At 39.7% G+C, this 12,558-nt stretch overlaps 1 long non-coding RNA gene across 1 annotated transcript; it reads right to left on the reverse strand.

The window, feature by feature from the left end:
• Positions 1–390: 390 nt before the first annotated feature.
• LOC137159213 (uncharacterized) lies at positions 391–6,547 on the reverse strand. The gene is made up of 4 exons (XR_010921591.1): positions 6,443–6,547; positions 5,034–5,088; positions 2,502–2,574; positions 391–1,945 (listed from the first exon to the last, which is right to left on the reverse strand). It is a non-coding gene; the product is annotated as an uncharacterized lncRNA (long non-coding RNA).
• Between the last annotated feature and the right edge of the window lie 6,011 nt (positions 6,548–12,558).

Here is a 12,558-nt window from a genome sequence, read left to right on the forward strand (position 1 = left end):
TTGAGCCCATATTTTTATATACCCAGCATAAATTATCTAATAGCATTAGAAAGTATCATGACCAAATAAAAAAATAAAGTCATACTTGTGGAAATATGTTCCCATTGAGAATAAATTAGCATCTAGTATTCTAAATAAGGCAATAATTTATCCTCCACCAAATCAAAGTGTAGGGAGCAGGTGGTAAATGTTATGTCAGGGTAGGGGAGCAGCAGTGCAAACACTCTGATTATTAGCATTATTCATAATTTTTCTACCACAAGCAGCATTAGACTATTTACTATTCACCATAAGGGTATAAAAAGCGCATTCAAGCTTCAAAAACAGTGACAAGTTGCCCTGTACCCAGCGCTTTTCTCTGGCAGAGATAGAAAAAGCCACTCCTAAAACTCAGCATGCCATTTTTTAATTCACAGTTACGTTTCCACTTGAAGAGGCAAGGCAAAACAAACTATTCCTCTCTGAGAAGCACCATGGGAATAAGTTCCCTCCCAACTTTAATAATTATCAGACAAAAGTGTTTCTCCCACTCTCTCCTTGAGTCTGAATATTAGGTCATAGTTTCGTGCTCCCTTATTTGCATAATTCACAGATGTCAACCAGCTGGTCAACTGTGTCCCACAGAATCGCAGCCTTTGTTTTCTTTGCAAATCTTTCCCTTTTCACAGCTGTAATTAGAGCTACATTGATACAAAAATTGGTAGGTAAAGACCAGCACTCAGCATTAAATAAATATTATAACAGCCCTCAATTCAAAATGCTCCCCAGACTGGCTCGGCCTACATCTTCACAGTTTAAAGCTGCATATGGGTATGTGTGTTTAGAGTAATTGTATTTAACTACAGGATAGCCAGAGGAAATTCTAACAGCTGTTTTAGTGCCATTTAGTACTTCAGCATTTTACTCACAATAAATAAGGAAAAAAAAGAGGTCATTTATGGTGTGTATTGTTAGAAGCATAGAAGTCGCAAACAAAGACAATTTCTTTTAGTTTTTCTGCAGTTATAAGTACTATACTGGAGAGAGAGAGAGAGAGAGACTAAGTGGAAAATTATTTTCCCAATATCATATAAACACATTGTTAAAATTTATTCCTCTGACTAATTAGCATTGTAAACTATTCAGCTTAATTCTTCCAGCTTTATACTGTATTTGGTTTCTTTTTCTTTCTTTTTAACGTTCATACTTGCAAACAGAATCCTAAATGAAAGCTCTTCTGGGATGACGCTTGGTGAATAGACCACCACCACTAAAAAAAATTAAGGCCATTTTATAAAAGAAAGAAAAGAATGGCACAGCTTAAATTACACAGTGTACTCCAGTAAGCCTACGCAAACTTCATTATGTTAAATGAGTGGAATGAAGAAGAGACATTCCTATGATTCAATAGCAGCAATTATGTGCCATCCAAAGTGGCTTTTGGATGATCATGGCATAAATATGTAGGACAGACAGATTTCAAAGTTAAAAAAAAAATTGGCCATAACAACCAGAAATAAAATCTGATTTGCTAGCGTTTCAGATAAACGTTTTCTTTCCATAATTTTGTTTTGTGTGGGTTTGATCTTCATGCCCAATCTATTTTGAGTTAACTACCTTAATGGTTGGTGAACCACTGATAAGTGTGAGGAGAGAATTTTTCCTTTTACATGTGATCAAATATCATTTCTTTCAATTTTAATCCTGCAGAATTGCTAATTAGTACTACCTTCAACAACACCAGCGTACCAAATATTTACTTCAGATAAGTACTTCAAAATTTTAGATAGCTGAATAAACTGCAGACAGTCACAACCAAAGTAGCTGCAAAATGGGGCAAGAGATTTCATGATAAAAGGCATTTTCAGCAGTTTTCTGAGACTTCCTGCTTTTTGTCCAGACGGAAATACTGAGAGGAAAAAGGTCTCTCTGATGGCATTTCAACAGTTCCACTTGTATTTGGAACCTGAAAGTGGAAAGGCAAACAAAAGTGAATGTTTGGGTTGGTTTGATTTTTGTGTGAAGATTCAGAAATATATTATTTTAACTATCCCTGGTAAAAATAAGTTAGATTCTGCCACCGGCCCTTACACTCAACAGTAAGCCATAACAGTTACTTGACTTATTTTTTCAATCTTTTGCCGTTTCTCTTTGATCTCTTTTAATAACTCTGAAATAAACTCTGATGTCTGAAATCAATATCCTTCTACTAGATCATCTAGTCTAGTCCATATTGCTGCGCTTTCCTATGTCCTGATGAAGAAACAGGTTTGTCTTTTTTATTTTTAGGGCCAGATTCTGCTGAGTTTTCATGCTGAGTAGCATTTACCCATTTGAGTAGTCCCAGTGAAGTCAATGGGCCAGTTCATGAATACGTGCGACAACATGGGGCTTTTAGTGAGTCTGTCATAAGGACAGCTTTGGTATTTGTTCATAGTCTTCATCTATAAATTATCACTTTCACAAAAGTCTGTTCTCAAAAGCAGTGAACTACAGAGTCCATGGCAAAACAACTCCTTTACCTCTAGAAGCCCAGCATAGGCTACAGAAACCTCCAAGTAAGTGTCTGAAATGAATGGTGCCTCTGACTTGTTACTGCAAGAAAACATAAAAGAGCAGCAAGGACAAGAGCATCATTTGCAGTGTTTTACTGTTTAATATCTTCAAAACAGTTAGTGTGCATGGGAGAAAAACGATGTATACAAAAAACCTCAAAGAATCAAAACCAACCCCCCAAAATTCTTGTGACTGGTCACATTTGGAAACTTCTGTTAACTCCCTAGATCTTCACTTTTGAGAATCCAATTGAAGAGCTCTCTTTACCTTGATAATTGCTCTCCGGTGGTCCAAAAAGCTTTGTGTTTGACGACTCTGTGTTATACACACAGACACACTCTACATATAGGTGACCAGTCTGTTCCAGTTAAGTGATGGAGGAGGAAAAAAAACCCCTAAAGAATGGTCTACAGTTATCCTCCTAATGCCTATATGGATAAAAAATTGAGGACTATATCATTTCAAATAGTTACTAGCTAATGCTAAATCTATAGCATGTGGCCTGATTCCAGGATTCAGCAACTCTGCCTGCTATTCTCAAAAACAATCAGTGCTGTCTGTAGCATGCCCAATGCACTTCAATATCTCTCCCTTGCCAAATTTCACATTAAGAAATATCAGAAAAATGGTTTTTAGCACTATTTATAGTTACTAATTTAGTTACTAAATTGTTTCTTGCTCTAGATATTATGGAGTGGCATTAGCCTCTGCATAGTTCAGTTTGCAACCAAGATTCTAGTACAGTCCTATTTTTGTCTCCCTGCTTAAAACTCTGGAGCAAGTATAAACTTAAAATTGGCACATTAGGTCTGGGGACAAAGTGGAATGATGCTACAAAATATTAACTGAATTGGACCAAGATTCCTGAATTATAACACTCTAAAAAAAGTATTATGCCATACCGTCTAAATCAGACACTACTGCAGTATCAAATCCCTAGAGGGCCAGAGTTAAGGCTGTGATTGCTGTTTGAGCAGAACTTTAAAGCTTGTTGTGGAAGTGGGACCTTAACACTTCATTTTCTAGGCTTCTATTTTTAAACTGTAACACTGTTGAGAGGTAACATGCACTCAGAAGGGTGCTATGTGCCTGAAACATGAACTTCACCTTAACAGAGTGGCAGTATTAGCTAAATATAGTTCAACCACATGTAACTAGCTTTGGTTAACCTAAAATCCCAATAACTAAAGGTTTTGTCTCTCTCCTCTGCCCAACACACAGAGTCTATCCTTCAGTTACCTAGCACATTTTTTGATGATTACCAAGGCTCAAACACTCCTGGTAACATAGCTCGTAAAACTGAAACAAACACAAAATTAAAGACCCAATCACCACTGAATGCATTACATAATTTATGGACAGCCCCACACTGCTCCCTTTCTAAACTAAACATACCTGATTTTTATTATTAACAGTAACATTTTTTCCCATAGCACCTGTCATCCAAGGATCTCATAAAAACTTGATAAACATTAAGCAAGCATCAACACCCCATGAAGTAGCTAATTATTATTATTAATAATTTATTTTTATAGATAAAGGAACTAAGATACAAAGAAACTAAAGGACTTGGACTAAGTGCACACAGAAAGTTGATGGGAGAACCAAAATTAAAATGAAGAGGTGAAATCCTTGACCCAACACTGATGTCAATGAAGCCAGGGTTTTACCACAAACGTTCTTACTCCTTTGTTTTAATCACCTTACTACCCACTGGGGATTAAATGAAACTCCATTGCCCCCCCGCATAATTTAGATCTCTCTTTGTAGCCTGTTGAATAAATAAGGATATTCATTTATATACAAAGCAGAGGCATAGCCAGAACTGATTTTTTGGCAGGGCCTGTGGTTGACACGGGTGGCACAAGCCTTGTGTCACAAGCGAAACAGAGGCTGATAAAAATGCAGGATAAATTGCTTAAAATTTGATTGGGTGGGCTTGCTTTCAAAGTGGGTGGGCCATGGCCCACTCCTAGCTATGCCACTGATAATTTAGCATAATCAAACTCTCGCAACAGTTTATGTGCTACAGTTGTTTTATTTACTACACGTGGAAACAGAACAAGTTATAGTGCACTCCAGGCAGGCCAATTCATTCGAAATACTTAAACTTACATTTATTAAGGTAGACAGCATTCACAAAACATCATTGTTTTGGCCAGAAATGTACACTTTAGGAAACTGCCCTCACTTATATGTGTAAGTTTAAGTATCTTGAATGGATTGTTCTATCTGGAGTGTGCTGTAACTTAAAAAATGCTGGTATTGGCAGTAACAAAGTGTTGGGAAGCTATCAGGATCTATAAAAACACCCTTCCAGTTTATAAATTTATATAGTGAATTACATAAGGAATGCTGGGATTTTAAAAAAAAGTTTTTCCTCTTTGGCCCTACTCCAGCTAAAGCAGGAAGGAATAACTTGGTGGTTACAGAGCAGTGCCTACACTCATGCCAGATTGGGTTCTCCTGGGCTCACTATTATGTTCAGTCTCTCTTACCTTGCATTTATACACAGGACGTTCTGCACCCATGCTGTGCAGCATCCAGCCCACACTGTAATAAATAATCATAATAAATATCACTACTGATAAATCATCAGTTATTTTAAGTTTTAATTTTCCTGGAAAAACATATTGAGGCACAACATGGCATTTTCAGTTCTGAGCTGGGGTGAGAGCACAACAGTGTGACATTTACTACTGATACTTCAACTGCAATTACCAAACAGTTAATATATCAATTTAATTAAATTCTTAAAGTGTGGCACAGAGTAAAGTATAACAAGAAGTTAACTTGGTAAGAAATAGACAAGAGGATCAATCCAGCAGGCTGAGGCACAGTGAATTAAAATGTGTGTCCCATCAGCTGAAAGAATGGTGTACACGGATGAACTTTTGCTGCAATATTTTAATAGGACCTCCATCTTTTGAGATGATGCAGTGAAGAGCTCAGAATGCCATTGGTCTGGAGGAAAAAAAATCTTCTCCAACTTTCAGTTTTACACTTGGCCTGAGGAGGCAACATCATCGTTTTTAAGGTATACCTGCATGTTCAGTGACGTAAAATTAAGCAAGCTTGTACTAAAATTACTTGTTCTGGTTTCATGATAGAACTTCTAGAAATCTGGTCAGAAACTAAAACTGCCTCTCTGAAGGCACCCTCCTTAAACTGATCAACATCCTGCCAGGAGTTAGATTGGAAGCCTACTACTAGTGATTCCCATTCTTTTCAAGAAATCACCAGTTCAACCAGATTAAGAGCCAAATTCTAGTCTCAGTTCCACTGGAGTGAATCCAGAGTAAATTCACTGAATTTAATAGTGTTACAGAAACTAGAACCTGGTCACTGGTCTGTAGCAATTAACAACTTCCTTAGTCCCTTAATCTGCAGCCAATAACTTCTCCTTTCTGCTTCAGGAACAATCCTCCAGCCTCTAGAATTTGCTCAGGAAAGCCACCATTTTCTTCAATCAGCTCTTACATACCACAGAGCATGCAGGAAAAGGGCTCACTGTGTTTAACATGGTAGCATCAACAGCAATGTTGCTCATTGTGCAGGTGAGTTGGAGGAAGCAGGAACAGCAGGGGTAACCTAAATTCCACTGCAATAACTGGGAAGTCTTCAGGATGAAGGGAGAGATTCCAGGTTTCCCCCTTGGGTCAGGGTCTAATGGACCCTCCTATCTTCAGGGTCTTCCCTCAACTAGGTTGCCTGCTGAGGCATGGACTTCTGTGGTTGCACTTTTTTAATAGCTGGTAGGGGACTCCAGGTCTAGCCACTCCACTCAGCTCCAATCCAAGGCCCAATGCAGGCAGCTAAGTGCTGTCTCCCTGGATCACTTCCTATCAGTTCCCTCTTTTTTCACAGGATAAAGTAAAGGATTGAACATAAAGATAAACTTTCTGACCTTCAAAGAGTCACTGGTCCCTTCTTTGCAGGCTTAGTCAGGTCACTGTTGCCAGAGCTGAGGCAGCAGGAGCTCAGAATACAGCTCAGCTCACTGCCACTGTCTACCTGCTACTGAGCTACTCTGCTCCCCTTTTTGAGCCCCTCCTTCAGACTGTGCAGCTATGGTGCAATGGGGCTGCCTGAGCCCAGAGCAGCTCCTTAACTGTTTCCTCACCAGTGTGGGGTTTGTCTACTCCACCATAGTCATAATTCGACAAGTTAAATGTGCAGTATTAATGAGATTTGAGGTAAGTACCTAATTAAGAATTTTTTCCACCTCTTCTGGAAGCTGTTTAATCTACTATAACATGATCCACTTAAACATGTTTTAGCTCATGGATCATTGAGCTAATTGACTATTGGTTCCTTCTCTCAGGTCAACATGAGGTAAATCAGTGCATTAACCCTTTCAACAGATGCACTGAAAACTCATATGCAGTAACCCATTTTTATTAAGAAAAGGACACAGTATTTTCTTCTGCCAAATAGCCAGCAATATTTTTAGCCCCATTATGAACAAATGAATTAACTGAAAAAATTAGTATTTAGTTTACCGTAGTTTATTGTTATATGAAAAGAGCAGAAGGGGTTTAAACCCAGTATATTTCCTTTTTGGTTCATTTTTTCATCTTGAAAACAGTTGAAACAAATTTTTAAAAGTTACTGGAGTAGCATATTTATTATATCAACTAATTAATTGCTATTATATGCAAGAGTTTGCGAGGTGCTTTACAGACATCTAAAAGCCAGGTGCCTGCCTGAGAGAGGCCCCAAACCCACAAACTCATGCACATGTGCTTAACTTTTCTCATTTAGGTAGGCCCATTGAGTTGGATTCTTTGTTCCACTTGAGCTATATTTGGTGCAGAAATAGGTGAGCAGAAGCAAAAGCACCTTTAAACCCCTATGCACCTAGCCCTTGCAGGCTGCTGTAATTTAGATCAGTTTGCAAGTGTCTAAGATCTGCTCCACAGCTGAGAAGAACTAGAGTGTAGTGTGTCCTACCCACATCCCCTCCCTTACTGACACAGCCTGTAGGACAGGGGCTGGTATGGGGCACAAAGAGAGCTGTACTTAAACAGGGATTTCTAATGGTGGAATGGAGCCTGTTAGTGGAGTGGAGAGCCTGGCTGTCATGGTTCAATGGGAATGCTGGCTGGTCAGTAGATTTTGGAGGGTCAGGCACCTAACTAGACAACACAGTGACTAAGAAGGGGAGGAAAGGACTAAAACCATGTCTAGTGTTTTGGTTTTAAATTATTTTTTATGTTTTTTAAACCTTTGCTTGTTTTCTTTTGTTTTGTTTATCCTTTTCCTATTAGTTTCTATTGTACTGTGCCCTGCTCTCACGTGGACGCACAGCTATTGGGAATCGGATTAAGAGCTCCCCTTTTGTGAGGCCTGATTAAGAGGCATCCGCAATCACTCCCTTCCGGACTCAAGCGAGAGTAGCGGCTGCAATTGAGGCACGCTGGGCTTGCAGAAAGGGTGATGGGATGTGAGGTGGCAGTGGACCTGTGACTTAGTCTTCTCTGCTCCTTTCATGCTGGCCAGCAGTCCTGTTTGGAGGCAGGAGGAAGGATATGCTGCCACTCTGCAAGGAGTATACTAAGTTATCCTTCCCCCAAGTGTAACTGGGCTGCTCCCCCAGTTCAGGACAGCTCAACATTGCTCCCAGTGCACGACTGTGCACTACAGTGAAGATTTTTTAAAAAAATAGGTGCCTGCAATTAGGCTCCTCAATCCTTCTTCCTGAGACTGGAGAACCAGACTCTAACTGCGAAGCATAGCCTTATATGCGAATGGCTATAAAACACAGCCGATTTTCTATTTTGGGGCAGTTTTCTCAGTTTACTTGCACTTTCTGTCTGGTTTTATTTGAATTGTAGCCCTTTTTGCCTAGCTCTCACCTCTTTTTTAAATCCTTTCCAATATTCCCTTTTCATTTGTTCGTTAGCCTTTTTTGTCATCCATTCACCCAACTGCCATGCTTCCCGTTTTTCTTCTCCCTTTTCTTTTTCAGTATAACTCTCACACCTTTTCCCAGCTTACTCTCTATATTTCAATCCTAATAGTAATTTTTCCCACAGACCGCTGTCCAACCCTCCTTTTCCTCTACATCAGGGGTGGGGAACCTCCGGCCCAAGGGCCGGATCCGGCCCGCGAAAGAATTTGATCCGGCCCGCGGGCGGGCGGGAAGTGCGCGCCGCCGAAACCCTGCCGCCGAAACCCTGCCGCCGTCTGCCCATTTTCGGCGGCGGCGGGAGCTCGGAGGCGGTTACTGGCCCACGGCACCCCGCAGACACTGTAAAACCGCACCGCCGAAAAGGCGGAAACGGCGGTGGCATTTCGGCGGCGAGGGGGTGGAGTCGGCGGCGGCGCGGTTCCGTGGGGGGGGCGGGCAGTTCCTGCCGCCGAAACCCTGCCGCCGTTTGCCCCTTTTCGGCGGCGATGGGGGGGAATTCGGCGGCGGAATCGGCGACATGGCCCGCGAATGAAGGTAGGAATATCAAAATGGCCCTTGGCAGGGAAAAGGTTCCCCACCCCTGCTCTACATAAACAGTCAGGTCACTGAAGGTTGGCCCTTCTGCTGTCTCTGGGGGTGGGAACAGGCCTTAGGGACTGTGAAACCATACCCATGACGCTCTAGCAGCTATCTTTCAACATTTCTTTGCACTATAGTTCTGTGAATAGTAATACTACAAAAAACACATTTCAATACAAGGGGACTGATCCAAAGCTCACTAAACCCACTGGCATCCTCTCCATTGTCTTCAAGATAGTTTGTATCTGACCTTAAAAACAAAAGACAATTTGGAAGGGCCACTGAGCTGCACCTATCCTGTATCCAAACAATGCTCTACACTGCTCCGACGTATTGAATTTAACTCCCCCACAAAACTACAGCAATGTGATACAAACATCTGAAACCTCTAGCCTGGCAGATGCAATTTCTTGTGTCTTTGCAATTTTTTTTTCCAATAGTTTTTTAACAGGATAGTCTCAGGAAGTGGTAAAATCAAAATTATATCAAACCACAAGAATGTTTTACATAAGTCATGAGAATTTGCTATATATATGCTATTTTTTCAAATGAGAAAGTAATGTAAAAGACAGAAAAGGGAGGAAAAATTATAATGGAAAAAAGAACTATATATTTATAAACTTGGATCTACTCCTACTTGTCAATGATATTTTTATTACCATGAAATATATTTTTTTAAAACTTCCTCCACATCTTCCTGGAAAACAATATTAGAAACACTGCAAAAATTGTCAGGCCATTACACGCGGAAGTTTGCTGTTTGGACTCTGATAGGACCGGAGCTATAAAACAGAAGCAGAGATCCCCAGAGTCAATCTGGGTTAGCACTGAAAGACATTCAGAGCTGACAGATTATGACAACTGTCACCTTTGAAAACCATAGACTAACTCATTTACATATACAAGTTTGCTTGCTTTAATCTTGTACAAACTCACTTGTTTTGCCCCCTAATTTAAGCTTGAGTTGGTTTAATATAGGATTGGCTACAAGCGTTGTCTTTGGAGTGAGACCTGAGGTATAAAGTGACCTGTGGTAAGTGACTGGTCTCAGGATTGGGAAAAACTGGAATATTTTGTGATCTTTGGTGTATTGCAACCAACTATCACAAAGTCCAGCTTGCCTGGGCAACATGATAAACTGGAATGACCAAGTCTGTTGCTTGGTCTGTTCCATGTCTGTTACTCCATGGTAAGTTTGCTGTAGTGTTTTAGGTGTTCACATTTGTTACCGGGTTGGTAAAATCTAATTACAGAACAACCAGTTTGGGGTCTCTGTCCTGCTCCTTGACAGGGTTGGCACTCACAGTCATGAACCCACTGCAGACAGCATGACAAACTCAGCTTCTTTAGAGATTGATTTTCAGAAGTGCTGTGCACGTTCAATTCCCAGTGAAGTAAAACAGAGTTATGGGTGCTCAGTAACTCTGAAAAACAGGCCCCTAGTATCCTGAGCTCAGTCAATTTGTCTGAAGAGTAGTCTGATGGGGGAATTTAAATCTAACTATTCAGCTCTGGTAACTTTGACTCATAACTGCCACAAAAGTGTAAACTGGACTCCACAGCATTTCTGGAATCTGTGGCACATTGCAGGGTCCAGTGATGCAGCAAATAAAACTCATATACAAACAGATCATCGGAAATCAGTGGGGTTGCACAGGGGTTAATAATGGCAGAATTTCAATGTAATGCACAGTACAATCTTTACACAAGTTACAATGTAACAGGTTTATTTTTCCAGTGAGCTATTATTTATATTATATGCCTAGGAAAAACAATCTCTAAAAACATTGATTGTAAAAGCTGATTCAGTCCAGATAGCAACAAAATGTTCTCATCTATTTTAACATGGCATAGTCATGCACAGTTGCCATTTGGGAGATTATACAGATGAGGTGTTTTTCTCCTAATAAAATAATTACCTTTTTTAATACTGTGGGGGTGGCACGCCACAGCCTTAATTGTCAACTTGACTAATGAATCTTTGCTTTCATAGTTTTTGCTGATGGCAGTACAAGGTCATAACCCCTCACCCTCCAAAACCAGCATCTTTCTGGAATGATATGTAGAATAATATATATGTATTTCCAACTACCTTGTCTCTGAGACATGGTAAAACAATTTGACAAATTAGAAATGTACCCAGATGCAAGGGAGACGGAATGGCAGAACAGCACTGTGGTATTAATGTGTGCAAGTCCAAATAGTACTGTGTCATAACTACTTAGCTAGCTTTCCCAGTGGTAAGTTTCTGGAATTAAATGCAAAAAAGAAACATGATCATGTACTATTTTGTATGAAGCTCTGAGGCAAGTAATGCAACCACAAGATTTCAGTTCAGTATGTGGGCTTTGTCATTACTGAAGACTGAACTAATGCAACAGACAAATGAAGGATACAAAAAACTGCCTCACGTGAGAAAGCAGGGGCTCTGTAAGGCAGTCACTTTTTGTCCTACCTTGATTGGACTAGAGACAGGGCTCTCTCTTCTGAAATTCTGACAAACACTTTTACCCTAACATGTGCCAGTTTCATATGCCTTTGGCCTCCTTTTGGCAAAGCTCCCTGTGTTTGTTTCCTTTTTAGTTTGGAGTTACTTATAGTTATTGAATACTGATAAGTAAATTATAGAGTTTTTTTGTTTTTATGACAATTAGGACAATGACATTCATGTTTTAGTTCTATATTATTTGGTGGAAAAGGGCTTTTAGTCACAGGTGTCCATTAAATACATAGGAATTATTAAAGTTCATTTACTTTATTATAGGCTAAGATTATTTTTCCAGTTATACAGTGTCTCTGACAAGTACAATAATAGAATGTGTGGAAATAACAAAGGAAGTGCCAGAAAGCTGAAACTTCTCTACTTTTGCAGAAGATTGTCAAAGGCCCCTGTCTGGCAAAAACTCATAGAAAGCCATAAATGTATCTAATGTGATTTGTTCCATTGGAGTCAATGGGTCTACTCACAGTGAGTAAACATATGGACATCCCTAAATATTTGTAGGATCAGGACCAAAATCTTTAATATTTTAGGAACTTTTTTGTATTTGTGGGAGGTGGTAAATTGACAGAACTGAAGATTGAAGACTCTGATTTATGCACTGAGCATGTACCACTCATGCACCATTGCTGCAATGCAACTCAATGCTTTTTCTGAAGACCCACCTAGAATGCAAAAGGACAGTCAATTCATCGCCTTGCCCTTCAGATTGAGACTGCCAACAAAGACTCAAACTAATGTCAATTGTGAGGGTCATTTCTATGTCATCCCTTCTGAAAACTCTGTAGAAGAGACCAGAGAGTTAAACCAATATCATATGATTACATAGAAATGTGTTAAAGTTCTACAGAAATCACTTCACAAACCTACTTATCCTTTATATATATATATATTTTTTTTTTTTAAATTATCCTATATTGGGGATATAATTCCCTATTAAAAGCATTGGAAAATTAAAAAAATTATAACTTAATTTTCTATTAAATTCTGTATGCCCCGCCAGCAGAGGCCGAGGCCGGAGCCTAACCGC

This window comes from Emydura macquarii, unplaced genomic scaffold (assembly GCF_026122565.2).
Source record: "Emydura macquarii macquarii isolate MOO-44397 ecotype Brisbane River unplaced genomic scaffold, CSIRO-AGI_Emac_v2 contig_1790, whole genome shotgun sequence".
NCBI classification, from domain to species: domain Eukaryota; kingdom Metazoa; phylum Chordata; order Testudines; family Chelidae; genus Emydura; species Emydura macquarii.